This window comes from Pelodiscus sinensis, chromosome 1 (assembly GCF_049634645.1).
Source record: "Pelodiscus sinensis isolate JC-2024 chromosome 1, ASM4963464v1, whole genome shotgun sequence".
NCBI classification, from domain to species: Eukaryota; Metazoa; Chordata; order Testudines; family Trionychidae; genus Pelodiscus; species Pelodiscus sinensis.
The window spans coordinates 90,927,280-90,942,448 of NC_134711.1; the positions used below are offsets into that span (position 1 = coordinate 90,927,280).

At 50.2% G+C, this 15,169-nt stretch overlaps 1 long non-coding RNA gene across 1 annotated transcript in view; it reads right to left on the bottom strand.

The window, feature by feature from the left end:
- Positions 1-14,889, bottom strand: part of LOC112545975 (uncharacterized) — a 63,732-nt gene extending 48,843 nt beyond the window's left edge. Inside the window, exons 1-2 of the long non-coding RNA XR_003089563.2 lie at positions 14,630-14,889; positions 14,016-14,083 (exon numbers count right to left, since the gene is read on the bottom strand). This is a non-coding gene — a long non-coding RNA (uncharacterized LOC112545975). The remainder of the gene's footprint in view (positions 1-14,015; positions 14,084-14,629) is intronic.
- Between the last annotated feature and the right edge of the window lie 280 nt (positions 14,890-15,169).

Here is a 15,169-nt window from a genome sequence, read left to right on the forward strand (position 1 = left end):
GAAAGGAAATCTGCCACCCTTTCAAGTGAGGTGCAGAAAAGAATGTCACATGCTTTCTCCTTTAAAGAGAGGGATGGGGAGAGACAGTGAGGAATCATGAGGAATAACGCCAGGCCCAGGTTCCATGCCAGAGAAGCCTGGCTCATCACTAGAGTATGCAGCATGTCAGTGGGATAATGCGTGGGAAACAGGAATGGGAAAGGGGGTGTCTGTCTGTGGGGTTATTTTCCCCATTCTGCGCCTCACTTTCCTTTCTTCCTCTCTTTTTCTCCCCCCCCCCCTTCCCGCCCTTCTGTTCTTTGTCCCATATTCTCTCCCTCTCGAAACCCTCCTCTCCTGCTTTCAAGCATTCATTGGCAAATTCCCTTTAGAATGTCATTCATTTTAAACACCTGAACAAATCTGTGCCACAAATGTGTGAGCCTTTGTTTCCCCTTTTGTGTGCCTCCCCTGCTACTGAATTCATCAAACCCTTCAGAACAGTGATGAACCTGCTGAGATGCCACCTCTCCCACCAAGGCTGGCACAGGCATGTCCCTTGCCACTGTCCTGCCTCTGTTTGCCTTCCAGTGCCAGTCACATCCATGCATCTCCCTGCCAGGCCAGCCTCAATCGTTCATGTGCCATGGTGCTAGTGCACAGCAGATCTCTTTACCCACTGTTCCTCCCCACCTGCTTTCTGTCTTCTCCTGGAGGGAGCTAGGATGCCGAAAGACTTCCCTTTTCCCATGCCTCATTTCCAACCAGGGTTCATGTTTCGGGGATTCTGCCTCCCCAGTGCAGTGACTTACTGATCTGAGGGGGACAGGCAAAACCCAGACTCCTTCAGTTCCAAGCCCTTGCCGCCCCACTTATAACATCCTGAAGAGCCTTTGTATAAATGTGACCCTCTCAAGGCAGGGGGGACGGGGCTTCAAACAAGCCAGCAAGTCACTTATGCCACCACTCATGCTAGAAAACAGAGAAGTGTCAGCTTTTCCCCTCTGTAGCAGCACACGTGTCTGCCCCCACTGGAAATCTATACACTGAGGCAGCTGGGGAGGGAAACAGGGACACTGCTTTTAAGCGCACTGTAGTACAAGAGAGCAAGGCAGAGTTTTGCATGCATGGAATACGAAGGGGACTGTCTCTCCTAACTGGAGAAGCTGTCATGCATGGTAATGCTTGACTCCAGACCTGCTCCTCCTGAACCTGGGGTCTCGCCGGGCTGAGCAACAAATCCACAGGGGATATTTATCACTTTAATCCACTCCATGAAGAACTCCGTAGGGATAACAACACACTCCAGCCCCAGCCTCATCAACGAGGCTCGCCACCACAATACAAACCTCTCACTGGCTCATCTACACCACACAATTTTTTTATTTACACGTGTATGAGCAGACTTCTTGGGTCACAGAAGAAAACAAACAGAGATCAAATCCCGGCACCAGATGGAGCAGCTAGAAGGTCTCCTAAGCCCCCTTAACCAGGAGGCTGGGGAGACATCACATGGGCAGCTAGCACAGAGGACCTATTTGTGAATCAACCCTTCATGCGTCATTGGCCATCAAAGTTATTAGATTTTCAGTCAACAACCAGTACAGAGATGCACAATTTCTTCTTTTACAGTACAGTGCTCTACTCATGTCTTGCCTCTCTCTGCATTCCCTTTTCCCCTCCCCCAGCTCCTTCAGCCATCACAACTTTTAGGCAGCATCTGGATCCTTGTGAAGTTGGTAGTAGGACAAGCTAGGGAGGGCCCAATCACAGTGTTTGGCAAGATGAGGGCCCCTCTGAGAGCCAATCAGCTGTGCCTTTTCACCCTCCTCATTACGCAAGCACAAAGGGAGAGCACAACAGACTGAGAAAGGATCAAAGGAAAGTCTGTGCTCACTTTAGGCAGAGTACCATCCTGCCCTGGTGCCCTCCTGCAGCAGTGAGTTCCACATGCCGATGGTACTCTGCCTAAAGTGAGCACAGACTTTCCTTTGATCCTTTCTCAGTCTGTTGTGCTCTCCCTTTGTGCATGTGGAACTCACTGCTGCAGGAGGGCACCAGGGCAGGCCCTGTGGCTGGGAGTTTAAAAAGGGAAGCTGTAGAGCTCTGAATAGTATCTACCCTGACTGATAAGGATGGTGGACCAGCACATCACGGTGGAAGCCTGCAGTACTCAGTAAGGATTTTCCCCTCTCCGCAGAGGTCTGGCTAGCTGAATAAGTGGGGGTAGAGAGGAAGGATAGGAGAGGTTCATTGTTCTCTGAGGGACCAGAGCTTGTTCTTGCTAGACTTGCTACACGGATCAGTGGCTTGCTCCAGTATGGAGACTCCATCACCAGAGAATTTCAGCACTGCCCCAGCATTCACTGGCCGGGAATGTTTGGCTCTGAGGGTTTCAATTACCTGGACCTACTTGACAAGGCTCCTGAGGAGAGACACACAGTCCCACCTCTTCCAATTCCCCACCCTCAAACTCCAGTTGCCATAGCAACGTTACTGACAATTTCAATGCATAAACCCAAATTTGCATTTTAATGGGACACAATTAGAATGCGGAGATAAACGAGTCTTCCTTTCTAAAAGGTAGCACACACACACACACACACACACACACACACACACCCCAGATCACAAAGAAATACGCAATTGCATGAGCACTACACACACATCCATCTTTGGGCTACCTAACAGTTTGGAAGTTGCTCCCCATTCAGTTTCCCCTCACAGAAAGTTGTACACCTTCCCCCAGCAATGAAAGAGAGCACTGAAACACAGCTTGGCAGTGCACCTCCAGCAAGCTGTATGCATGTCTTCTCAGGGCAGAGCTGTCTCAGCCTCAGGGCCGTTTGGGGGGGGCGCAGCAGCAGCTGCCTCAACTGTCCTATGGATACCTTAGTGCAGGCCAGGGAATTACCAAGGGGCCACACTCATTGCAGCAGCAGGAGTCACGGGAAGCAGCCTGCTCCAAGCCACCGTCTTCCAGCCGGGTCACTCCACTCCACTGCGGTGGCGGGAAGCAGACCTCCCAAGGGCTGCAGAGCTCCAGGGCGCAGACAGGAGCCAGGGCACCGTGCTTTCCAGAATTCTGTCCCTGCTGGAAGACACAGCCAAGCAATGCGACATGTGTGTGTCACTCCAATTCCTGCGGCTACCACTGCCACAGTGAGCACGAGGAGGCCTGACTCCTGCTGCTGCCCCTTGCCCCAGTTCACATCTCCCAGGGGAGGGGGCTTCAGAGAAATGGAGCAATTGGGGAGGCAGGAAGGGAACAGAGCAGGGACGGGAGGAAGGGATGGAGTGGAAGCAGGAAGGAGCAGGGTGAGGCCTGGGCTGACAGCCTCTGTGGGGCCTTGGGCAAGATGTGGGGGGCAGCCCTGTGCTCCTGGAAGAGCCTGGGCCTCGGGTGCAAGGGATGGGATTGGGGCAGCCAGCCCTGAGCACTGTTCAGAGTCATCATGCCAGCCGAGCACTGCCCAAAGCACAACATGCTCTCCCCAAGCTCTTAGTGCTGCCCCAAGTATGCAATGCAGCGCTCCAGCACCAATTTTAAGGGCTGGGGGCTCTGGCCGCCACCCACAGCACAGCAGGGAAAAAGCAAGCTTCCTGCCCGCCCTTGCTCTGCACCATTCCCAGAAATGGCCAGCATGTCTCCAGGGCTCCTGGTGGGGGAGGAGGACTCCACACAGTGTCCCTGCCCCAAGCACTTCACTGCTCCCATTGGCTGGGAGCGTTCCAGACTCCTCCTGCATAGAAGGGGTTGTGCAGGTCACTTTTGGGAGCTGCTTGAAGTAAGAACTGACGCCGTGGCCTCCTGCTGCAACCCAGCCCCCTGCCCCAGCCTGGTGAAAATGAGTGAGGGTGGGGAAGAGCAAATGACAGAGGGAGGGGGTATCAGAAAAGAGGCAAGGCCTCACAGAAAGTGTTGGGGCGGGGCAGGCAAGGATTTTTGGATTTGCACAATTAAAGAGTTGGCAACTATACTGGGCAAGCACATGGAAGCCCGAGCCTTGCTGGAAGTGTGTGGCCCAACAGCACAGCTGGCAGCTCACTGGGTACCAGCCAGCATAGGTGCAGCAGCACCCAAATATCAGGCAGACAATGTCTGCACAGTCACAGCTTGTACATGGGTGGGGGACCCACTGATTGTTCTGCTCTGGGCTCCAGAATTGCTGTTGGCAGGCCTGCTTCCCCGGGTGCATCCAAAGGGTCTCATCATGGTGCACTTTATCACATGAGTGCCCATCACAGTTCCAATACAGCATACCGCACCTCAACTACCAGCACCCAAGCCACCACATGAGCTCCCTCACCCCCAGAACATGCCTCAGCTCTGCCGCAAAGTGCACTTCCAGCCCAGCATCAAACCCACCCCAAGAGATCCCTCACCTCTGCACCCCACCTGGGGCTAGACAAGTAGGATGATCCTCAGCAGCGCATCAAGGCCCTGACGCACGGTGAGCTTCCTAATGCTATCGCTCCCTGCTCTAACACTTGGCAGCCTCATTTATTATCACTGGGTTCCCCTGAACTGCTGGGACGAGGAAAAAACGCGGGGTAGCAATCTCCAGATGTTTTCAGCACCAGGGTAGATAGTTAAGAAAGAGCAGGATGAGGTGAGATAAAGCAAACATCTCCGCAGCATCTCCATTTACTTCTGCAGTCAGAAAAAAAAAAACCAAAACACTGTATAAAATAGGAAAGCAGAAAATGAATTTCTCCTGCTCTTGGTGCAAACTAAATTCAAAGCAGGCAGCTGGCTGGAGTGAATAGACACAGAGAGAGAGAGAGAAATAAATTAAAAATAAAAAATGGGAGGGGGGACAGAAAGGGAGGAAAACAAACAAGTGAATCATAAAGGCTGCAAACCGCCTGGAAATTTCATTTGGCTTTTCAATTGAAAAGTGACAGTATGGCTAGGTGGGCGGGGGAGACCGAATCACAGAGAGGAGAGAATGCCCAGGCTGAGAGAGCAATGGCCCAAAACACAAGTGTAACCTCGTCCAGACCCCAGTTGAACCTCAACATTCACAAACCCTCGTCTCCATCTCTCCCCCAAGGGACAGGAGTGAGGAGGGTGGATGGTAACCAGTGCACAACCTGGCTGGGATGTCCCAGCAAAGCCCCCGATGCTAAATAACCTGTTAGGTATTCCCCTGAGAGGCAAGGGCCACAGCCTAGCAATGCTGGAAAGAGAGGGCTTGTTTAGTGGGCACGTGGAGGGAGCGGAACCACCTGGCAGTGGGAGAGGGTGGCTGGGACTCTGGAAGAGTGAACTATTCAGGGTTTTGTTAGCTCAAAGAGACACCCTAGCAAGGCAAGGCAGCCACAACAGGAAGCAGGGGTGCCAGGCCAATGGGGTGTTGAACGCAGGTGCCTGGGTGGCCTGGACAAGGCAATACTCACATTGCTCAGCCCTCAGCTGGCACAGAGGGGGCACTGCTGCAAGGAGCTGTTCGTGTTTACATGCCGCATGCACGCTCAGAGTAGATGAAGCATATGCAGCTCCCCAGGACACTTTCCCTCCAGATCCCTGCCCTCTCCCTACCCTATAGAACTCTGCCCCAAAGGCTCACAAACCATTTCAACCACTGCCCCACCAGCTGTAGCTCCCTGTCTGCCCACTGCCCAAGGGGCCTGACCATTTGCTACATTGCAATGCCCGCTCTGCCAATTAGCACTGCATCGTCGGCCAGACGGCCCCACAGGGCTCATCCTGCCACCGCCTCCTCCCTGGCCGGCTGCTCTCCCCTGCCACTTGACACTTGTTAAAATCCCCAGGCGATGCCGTCATCCCCTCACACGCAGCACCTCAACTCTGGCCCGCTTGGAAGGGGTGAGAGGATCTGGCTCCTGTCCCCAGAGCAGTCCAGTCCCTGCTTTGTTTGTGTCAACAAAGCACTAGTGCAGCCCATTTAGGGATGTTTCCATGGCAGCACTGCTTTCTGAGGGGAGAGTTGTAAGCAGCTGCAGGTTCCCCCTAGGTAAGGTTTCAAGTGTTACCCATCTGGGCTGTACAGAGACAGCCCTCCCCCCATCACCTCCCTCCATCACCTGCCCAGCTGCTGACCCCATCCGACCCCTCTGCACGCCTTCATTTGCTAGAATCCAGAATTAATCACACCGCGCTGTGACAACACGGACTTTAATGCACCCTGGCACTTGACGAAGCGGAGTTGTTTTCCACCTCCCGCCTGGCACTCTCCCGGAACAGTAGAGCCCAGCACAAGTGACGGGGCAGCTCTGGGATCTGCAGGGCACAGGAACTTTGACGGTCAAGGAGTTGACCAGGACACACGTGGCCACCACAGCGTGCGGGAGGTTTCCCTCCCAGGCCTTCCATACCTCTCTCTTTCTTCAATGTATACACACATGTCCCGGTACAGCCCTGTGCAAACAGTTACATGTACACCCAAGACAAACACACACCAACAACCCCCAATCTCCATCTAGGGCCAGATATAAAGTCAACACTGATGCACTGTGGCCCATGCACAGCCATGCGTTCTGGTCCCTCCACACACCACAGCCAGTGTGTGAACTGCAGGTTGCTGGGGGGCTAGACTCTCCCCTTCTGCCTGAAGCCCCACACATCCCCTCTTCCCTGCAAGAGCCCAGAACACTTTCGCAACACCAGCTCCAAAGCCCTGGGTGATAAGGACTAGTCTCATGGCCCCTTGCGGGGTTGGTGGTTCTATGAACCTCCTTCTCCTTCCTTTGTTCCTGGTTTGCTTCCAAGGGAACAGACCAGCAAGGGAATCACAGAATTCCCATATAGCAACTTTCATTCTCCAAAACTCCTGCCAGAATGGTGTACGGCTGAATTACCACTCCGAGTGCCCCATTTCTACCTCTAGAATGTGGGTGATGGGCTCTTTGAGCTGGAGATAAAGTAGCGTGTGGCCTACCTCCCAACCCAAGGCACAGAGACACAAACAGAGGAGGTGTGGAAATAGGACTCAAGGCTAGAGCAAGAAGCATCCAGTCAGAGAGGGACATGGCAGAGACAGCATCTCCGCTCTCCTACTTCCCTTCTATATTCCTTGTACATAGGAAGAGAAAAGGTCAGTGTGCGCCACAGGGCAGTAACACACCTGTAAGGGGGGCGGAGAGAAAGGTACAGAGGGAAGGAGAGGGAAAGAGAGAGAAAATTGGCCTTAGGATCTGCGACTGTTCATGCTCCTGGAAAGGTAAAACAAGTGACAAATGTTCTCCCACTCCAGTTCCAGTACTAGACAGGAAAGGTCAGACCAGGCTGTGAGCTGCAGAATGAGTGCAGTTCCCTCCATTCCCCTCCAAAAGAGCAGGGGACTCCAAGCAGTTTGCACTGAAGGCCGACCCCAGTGGAAAGAGCAAGCAGCAGAGAGAAAACACAGCAGGAGAGGGAATCAGAAAAGGAAAACAAAGGAGAGAGGGAAATAAAGTGCTGGACAGAGACAGAGGGGTGAAGAAGGGAGAAATAAAGAAGACAAAGGGGAGGGAAAAGAATGGCAAATTAGACAGGGCAATTACATGCTGCATTTGGGAAATCAGACATACAGACACGGGGTACACCATGTATCCCCCCAGCTTCTGCCCCTTGTTGCAGGCAGCCCTGTTTAACTGGACAACCAATACACCCTCCCTTCTGTGTGTGAATGACAGATTTTTAATGGATGTTTGGGTCCACGTACTTGAGCTCACTAATCACACTCTGTTTGGAAATAGAAACAGCACAATGCTTGTAACTTGGCTACATTTCCAGCTAATGACTCCAGCAATGCAGTGGGATAGGAAAGTAATAGGCACAAAGCAGGCCAGACTCTACCAAGCATGGACACACAGCTTGTCCTGCTCAAGGGCGGAGTTTCGAGAGAGCATGGGAGCGGCAGTCGTGTGTAGCAGGATGTGGCTTGCTTTTTTCCCCCCATTGCCCTGAGAAGGGAGTGAGGGGAAAGTACTTGGATTCCATGAATTACTCCTCTACCTGCTCACTTCACCAGCCAGAGTGAGGGGCATGAACAGAATGCAAGTACTTTCCCTCACTCCCTTCTCCTTAGGGAACTGGGAAGAAAAGCAAACTGCATCCTGAGCTGCTGCTCCCCCACTCTCCCGAAACTCCACCCTTGGTCCCGCGGTTCTTCTGTTCCCATCCCAGCACTTTACCCTAGTGCTAGGACTCCCTGGTGAGCTCACTGAGCCCGGGCAAGAGGGGCAAAGCACGGCTGCCCTTTGCAATAGGTGTAGCATGTTGGGTGGTGGGGTGAGCCAGGCAAGTCCACCATACAGCAGTGGAAGTAATAATCCAAGGGCGAGTGCTAGCTAGGGACTCTGGGCCAGAACTGATATTGTAGTTGGTATGGAAAGGGGACTGCCGAGAGGAAGCTCACACCACCACGCCCCAGGGTGGGCACTACAGAGAGGAAGCTGGTGCTGGCTGGCGCCAGCTGGCTATCACGATATTCTGGGGCACTTGCAAAAGCCAGGATCTGGTCACTAGCACCCACAGGCAGCCAAGATCACAGGCCTGCCTCCATGCAATCGATGCCTTATTGACAACATGCACAACACCAAGGTGGAAGGAGCAAAAGACAGAAGAGGCCAACCCTACTTCTGCCCCCCTCTTCCCCCAACCCAGTAAGATCCTGGCTGAGCTGGGCCCTCTACTTTAACAACAGCCCAGTACACCCTGAAAACCTGCCTCACAGCGACATCTAGTGGCAAAGGAGTAACAGCTCCATGTACAAGTCCCCCTCAAAAGTTTGGGTTTTCTCTCCCTCCCCCCCTTTAATCCATCATTTCTTTCCCCACCCTCAGAGAAACCACGGGGGGGGGGGGGAGTTACAGCTCCAACAGCCAGCTTCACGCTGTCCCTAGTGAGGAGAATAAGGCAATGGGGGGACATTGTTGGGAGGAATTAGCTCAACTCTTCAGCATCTGAGCCCTTGTGTGGGATAAGGTGGTCCATGGAGCCAATGTGAGCTCCCCAGCAGACAAGCATGCTCACATTCAGATGGAGGTGCGGTGACTCAATTAGAGGCCTTAACTGCCAGGGGCTACCAAACAAGACCCCCTTGCAGCACCTGTTCAGCAAGTCTATACAAACTCCAAAGACCTGTTGATGAGCAATGGGGCAATCACTGGGGCTGGGTGTCATGGGACAGACCCACCACCATGGCACCTCCAGCCGGTAACCCTGGGGATTAGCTCGTTGACTCACTGGACACCTCCCTCTAGTCGGTGTCACCCCGTGTTCTCATTTCCCTCTCGACTCCAGACCCATGTCATTCCTGGACCACGACGTCCTCTTCAGGACACTGCCCTCCAGCAGTGCCCACTCCAGTGTCTCTGAGCCCCCCTTCCAGCGGTAGAGGTTTATCCAGCTTTGTACTCCAGAGTCCTCCCCAAGGAACACCCAGTTCCCCTGCACCCACCTTGCCTCAGTGGCCCTCTGCCAGTCTTCCTCTAGCCCCTGCCTCAGGGGCAAACCACCTTGGCTGCGTCTAGAAAGGCAAGTTATTCCTCAAAAGCAGCTGCTTTTACAGAAAAACTTGCCAACTGTCTACACTGGCCGCTTGAATTTCTGCAAGAACACTGACCATCTCATGTAAGATTGTCAGTGTTCTTGCAGAAATACTATGCTCCCGTTCGGGAAAAAGCCCTCTTGCGCAAAAGCATTTGCACAAGAGGGCCAGTGTAGACAACGCAGTATTGTTTTGCGCAAAAAAGCCTCGATCACAAAAATGGCGATTGGAGCTTTCTTGCGCAAAACCGCATCTAGATTGACACGGACGCTTTTCCGCAAGAAATGCTTTTGCGGAAAAGCGTCCGTGCCAATCTAGACGCTCTTTTCCACAAATGCTTTTAACGGAAAAACTTTTCCGTTAAAAGCATTTGCGGAAAATCATGCCAGTCTAGACGTAGCCCCTGTGTAATGGCCACTCATCACTAGCAAAGGAGTGTGGATCTACTGCCTTTGCCTGCCATGGCTGCCCCTCAGCAGCCTTAGTGGTTTCAGGCCTTGCTTCAGGCCCTGCAGCCTAGGAACTAGCTAGCCAGAGCTTCTCCGGCCCGGCCCGGCCTGGCAACCAGGTCTCTCCTGCTCTCTATTCAGAGCAGCAGTAAGTTCTCCTCACCCTCCAGCAGTCCTTCTTTATATAGCCCACAGAGGGGCCCTCATTAGCAGAACTGCCTCAGCTGGGGCTTCACTCTCAGCCCTCACTCAGGGCTGGGTTTTTGCCCTTAAAGGGCCAGTGCAGGGCAAGCACCCTGTCACACTGCATAAGTGTTGTTCCTAAGCCCACAGTCCTGCTTCCCCGACAAGCCCCTGACCCAGAGTCTCCCCCGGTGCTACTGCTTGTTGTCTTCTTGGGAGAAGGCCAGCTGGTCTGCTACCCTGCTCTCCTCCAGTCCTTAAAGTGTAGGAGAGGACACTGCAAGGGACCCCAGATCTGGCATAATCGGCTTTGGTCCAGGATGCTGCAGCAGTCTGTACAGTGGGGGTGCTGGGAGCCATTGAACCAAACTGCAAACCCTGGATATGATGGAAACCATTTCAAAGCATGGTGGCGGGGCAGCAGCATCCCCAGCAGTGGAGGTGCGCTCCTAGTTCCAGCACCAATAGATGGGTTGCTGCTGAGAGGAGATGATCCCAGGTTATGCTAGACCCTCACACTTTTTTCAGACCACAGTAAGCATTGCTGGTGCTTCTGTAGTGCATGCAGAGGAAGGCCTGTCCCCACTCTGCAGTGATCACAAGGGCCATCTTCACTGGGCTAGGAAGAGACTCCCCTTCCTCTCTCTTCCCCCGCACCTCAAAATGGTTCTCTCCAGACCCCTTTGCCTGGCAGGGGGAGGCATGACCCACCTTCACTGCTCAGCACAGTGGCTCCTAGTGGTGGGACAGAGGCATTGTGATCTATTTGGAGCTGCAGCAGCCGCAGGCTCCAGGACCGCAAACCCTTTGGACTTCTTTGTAAAGACTGGTCCAGCCCTGGCCTACAGACCATCCAAACGAGCACAGGGGTTAGGAACTAGCTACAGAGCCTGTCACTGGTTTGAAAGGGTCCAGTTCAACAATAACTGACCTCACACTATTTAATAAAAGCATGTGCAGGGCATATTACTCAGCTCTGCCAGAGCCCTGTTCATCTTGGTATCTCAAAGCACTTTACATAGGAAGGCAAGGCTCATTATCTCCATTTGCGATACAGCTTTTCTTGAATTGACCTGACACTGGTTCAACTATCAGAAGTCAAAATAATCCCAAAGCTAAGTGCCAAGGCAGGCTTCTGGCAAGCCCCTCTTGCAAAAGAATCTATCCTATCAAATGCAGCCAGTGACACCTCTCGAAATCCCTGATTTCACTGGTACCCAGCGCCACATCTTCAACACTGGAACATTTTCTCTCTAACTGTAACTGGATTGTCCAGACTCCTAAATGAGAGGATGTGGGAAATGCAGTCAAACAAAATAAAGGAACAAGATGACAGCTAAGTCAAAAACCACAGATGAGTGGAAGGGGAAGAGCCAAATCTAAAGCCAAAGAAACTGGTCTAAAAGAAAAAGGGAAAGGGGAAGCCTAAAACCAAAGGGAAGAAAAGGAGAAAAGAAACCCAGAGACGAAAAAGGCCAAAGCCTAGAAGTCAAAGGATAACATCCTGACTCCACTGAAGTCAATGGCTAAACTCCCATTGGCTTCAATGAGTCAGGGCTTTCACCCCAAAAGTTCTGGGTGCTAACAAAGATCCAGATGACTAGGAGGCAGAATAACCCACCTCAGCAAGCACAGAGGTTCAAGCAGTCTGCCCTGTTCACCACTTAAAGTAAAAAAGTTAGGCCTCCTTGGGCTTATCAGTATTTATGAGTGTTACTGAAGTTACACGTGGAGATGCTCTGGAAGATACTGTAAGAGCACAGGCTAGGTTTCCTTACGCTTGGAAGCATAACTCTGTATCACTTCTGCGTTATGTCTGACACAGGTAACTACGCAAGACCTTTCTGTGCCCCCCAGTTTCTACCATCACCACAGCACTTAGCTAGAGAGAATGATCTTGGGGTTTAAGGCAACAGCCCTAAACTCAAGAGCACTGGATTCTGTCCCCAACTCTGTCACAAATATCCCGGATGAGTCGCTTAATTTCTGTGCCTCCACAAATGGGACTAAATCTACTCCTACCCCGGTCTGTCCTGTCTGTTTAGAGTGCACGTGACTGCCCCTTATTACATGTATGTAGAGCACGTGGCACAATAGGAAGCCGATTTAATGTTAACCTGAGCCACAGAGATTTGCAGAAGCAACAACATTGGCACCATGAAGATTTAGCAGCTTGATGCAGCATGTAGTGCAGAGGGTATGACTCTGAAAACAAAAATGAAGTAAAACAAAACAAATTCAAGCCAGAATAAAAAAGAGTTTCTGTTGAGCAGGACTACCTCTGCACGGGACGTGCTCATGAGCACAAACCAAAGAATTGCCCTGCATTGGTTCATATTCAGTGGGAGGAAAGCTCATTTTTCAAAGCCATGTCGCACAGTTAAAAGGCTAGAATGTACGTTTGGAGAACAGCAATGCAGAGATCCATAGCTTTTTGGAGGTAGAGTGACTTCAGCACAAACTGCTTCATGTTGGCAAATACACCTAAACATTAATAAGGGCAGAGCTGGCTGTGGGTTCATGAAGCAGTGTAATTCCAATGGAAAGGCATAGTATTGTAGTTAATGAAACAGTGCTGCTATTTAAAGCAAAACATATTTCATATTCTGCACATAACTACCGGTGCAAGGGCAAGTAACTATTAGATATTGATTTAAACAGCCATATCTCTGACTTTCTGAAGAACAAATGTAGATATACCCACAATGTAGATGTATTGCCAACCCCACACATTCCACATTCATGAATCAGGCCTGAAAATCATAAGATTGGCTTTAAACTAAATACATTTTTAAAAACAATAAATAGTAGGGTCTTTGTATCTGTCTTTGTTTCTTCACTTGGGCTACATCTGCTTTTCTCCACTAGCATAAGACCCAGAAACAGGCTTTTTTTTAAAGATGAAAGCTGAGAGTCGCATGTAATCACCTAACTCCAGGAGCTGGGGCTTTAAGAAAAAACACAGTAACATCATGCAACCTGCTGTAAAATCATGGGACTTAGCAACAGTGACTGACACCCAAGATTAAAAATCCATGTAGATAGTGAAATTTACTAAAAAGGTGTTTGCAGCAAAAGGCACAGACTCACAGAGAGGGCACAGGCAGCATAATAGCAGAATTCTCAAATATCTTCCAAGATCTAATTTAACTGGGTGGAGAAAACACATTAAGATAGAGAAACCTGAAACTGCAGCTATCCATCCATCAAGGAAACTTTCCGTTTGCCCCAAGAGTAATGAAACAAAATTAACTTGGTAACATGGAAAAGCTGGGAGTTATTGGAAAGTTAGATCAACAGATAGGGTTAGTCAATTCTAACATTGCACTGGAACAGCCAAATAAAGTCTGGATATGCACCGAGTTATTTGATTTAAATCAAGCCATAAAATGTGAACATTAGCTGATGTAAGCTACAGAGGCCAGCAAATATCTCAGAGAAAAGGCAGTCTCACTATGTGATGCAGAACATGTTTTTTGTGTGTGTGTGTAGTAAAATTAGATTAGTTCAAGCTATAAGCTAGTGACTCCTTTGGAAGATATACATTTAAATGAGCACATTCCATTTTCAATTTGCCCCAAAAGCTTTTCAAAAAGCAATCCTACCGATTTTTGAAGGGTTGACAAGGTGCTGAATTATACTGGATGAAATTTTATAATATGAGCTAAGCAACATAAAGAACAAATTCTGAACAATTTTTGCAGATACCAGGAAAAAAGCCCTAACAGCAAACTTTAAAAAGTAAACAACTGGTCCAACAGAAGCTAACTCTGTAGGACCTAAAATGAGCAAATGTGGCTTAACTGAAGATTCAGATAAACAAAATAACAGTTGCAGGACACACTCCACAGTGAACTAAGGCACACATTTTTGTCAATGAGGGAAAGTAATTGTGGGAACATACCCCAAGCAGTGGTGGATTCTCAGTCTCTTGATGTCCTCGTATCAACTTGGGATGCCTTTCTGGAAGATCTGTTTTAGTCAAACACAAATTATTGGGCTCAATACGGGGGTCCCTGAATGAAATTCTATGGTCTGTGGTCACTCTAGATCAGTGTTTCTCAAAGTGTTCTGCAGGTCTGCTTTGGGAAAGCCACTAGCAGGCCCGTGCCCTGTTGTTTACCTAAAGGATACACTGAACCAACTCAGCTCTGGCAGAGATCAGTTCTAGGGCTGTGGACAGCAACCAAGAACCCAGACCCCAAAAGGGACCAAAACCCTAAATAAATTCATCTTATTCTATGTAAAAGTTCTACACAGAGAAAGCTCACAAGGTGTTTGATTCTTTAGCAATGAAAGAGGGATAGGCACAGTGGTTGCTCCCTCCTCCCCAGTAACAATTATTTACACTGGCCTGGATTATAAGCAAAAGTGTTTTTATTAAGTATAAAAAATAGGATTTAAGTGATTGCAAGTGAAAACAGACAGATCAAAGTAAGTTACTAAGCCAAAATAAACAAAACACATGCCAGCTAACCTGAATAGACTAGAGAAATTTTTTCAAAGTATATTCCTCACCCTTGTCCTTATTCCAAGTAAAATTCTTCAAGACAGAGCTGATCTTTTTTGCTGGCCTGGGTCCCACAGCTTTTTAGAGTTCTTTAAAGTTCATTGTTTTCAGGTTCCTTCATGTATATCCTCTTAAAGTGGGGAACAAATTTCAAACAGTCAGCTGAAGACTAGGGATGTTTAATTTCAAGTAACTGACTAATTGAATAGTTGATGCAATTTGCATCAACTATTCATTTAGTCCATAGGGCATCTCTGCCTTTGAAGTGTAGCAACAGTCCTAAGGCTGCTGCTACACTTCAAAGGTGAAAGCGCTGCAGGGAGCACAGGGCCGGTAGGGCAGTCCCCTACTGAACCCGTACTCCCCGTGCCATTTCAAAGTGGCAGGCTATAGCAGCCCACACCTGCAGCGCTGTGGGCCCAGGCAAAGCAGCCCCACCTGCAGTGCCACAGGCTCAGCTTGGCTTGGCTGGAACAGCCCACAATACAGAAGGCCTAGTGGAAGGCTGCTTCATCCAGACTCAGCGTACCACAGGCAAGGGGGATTCC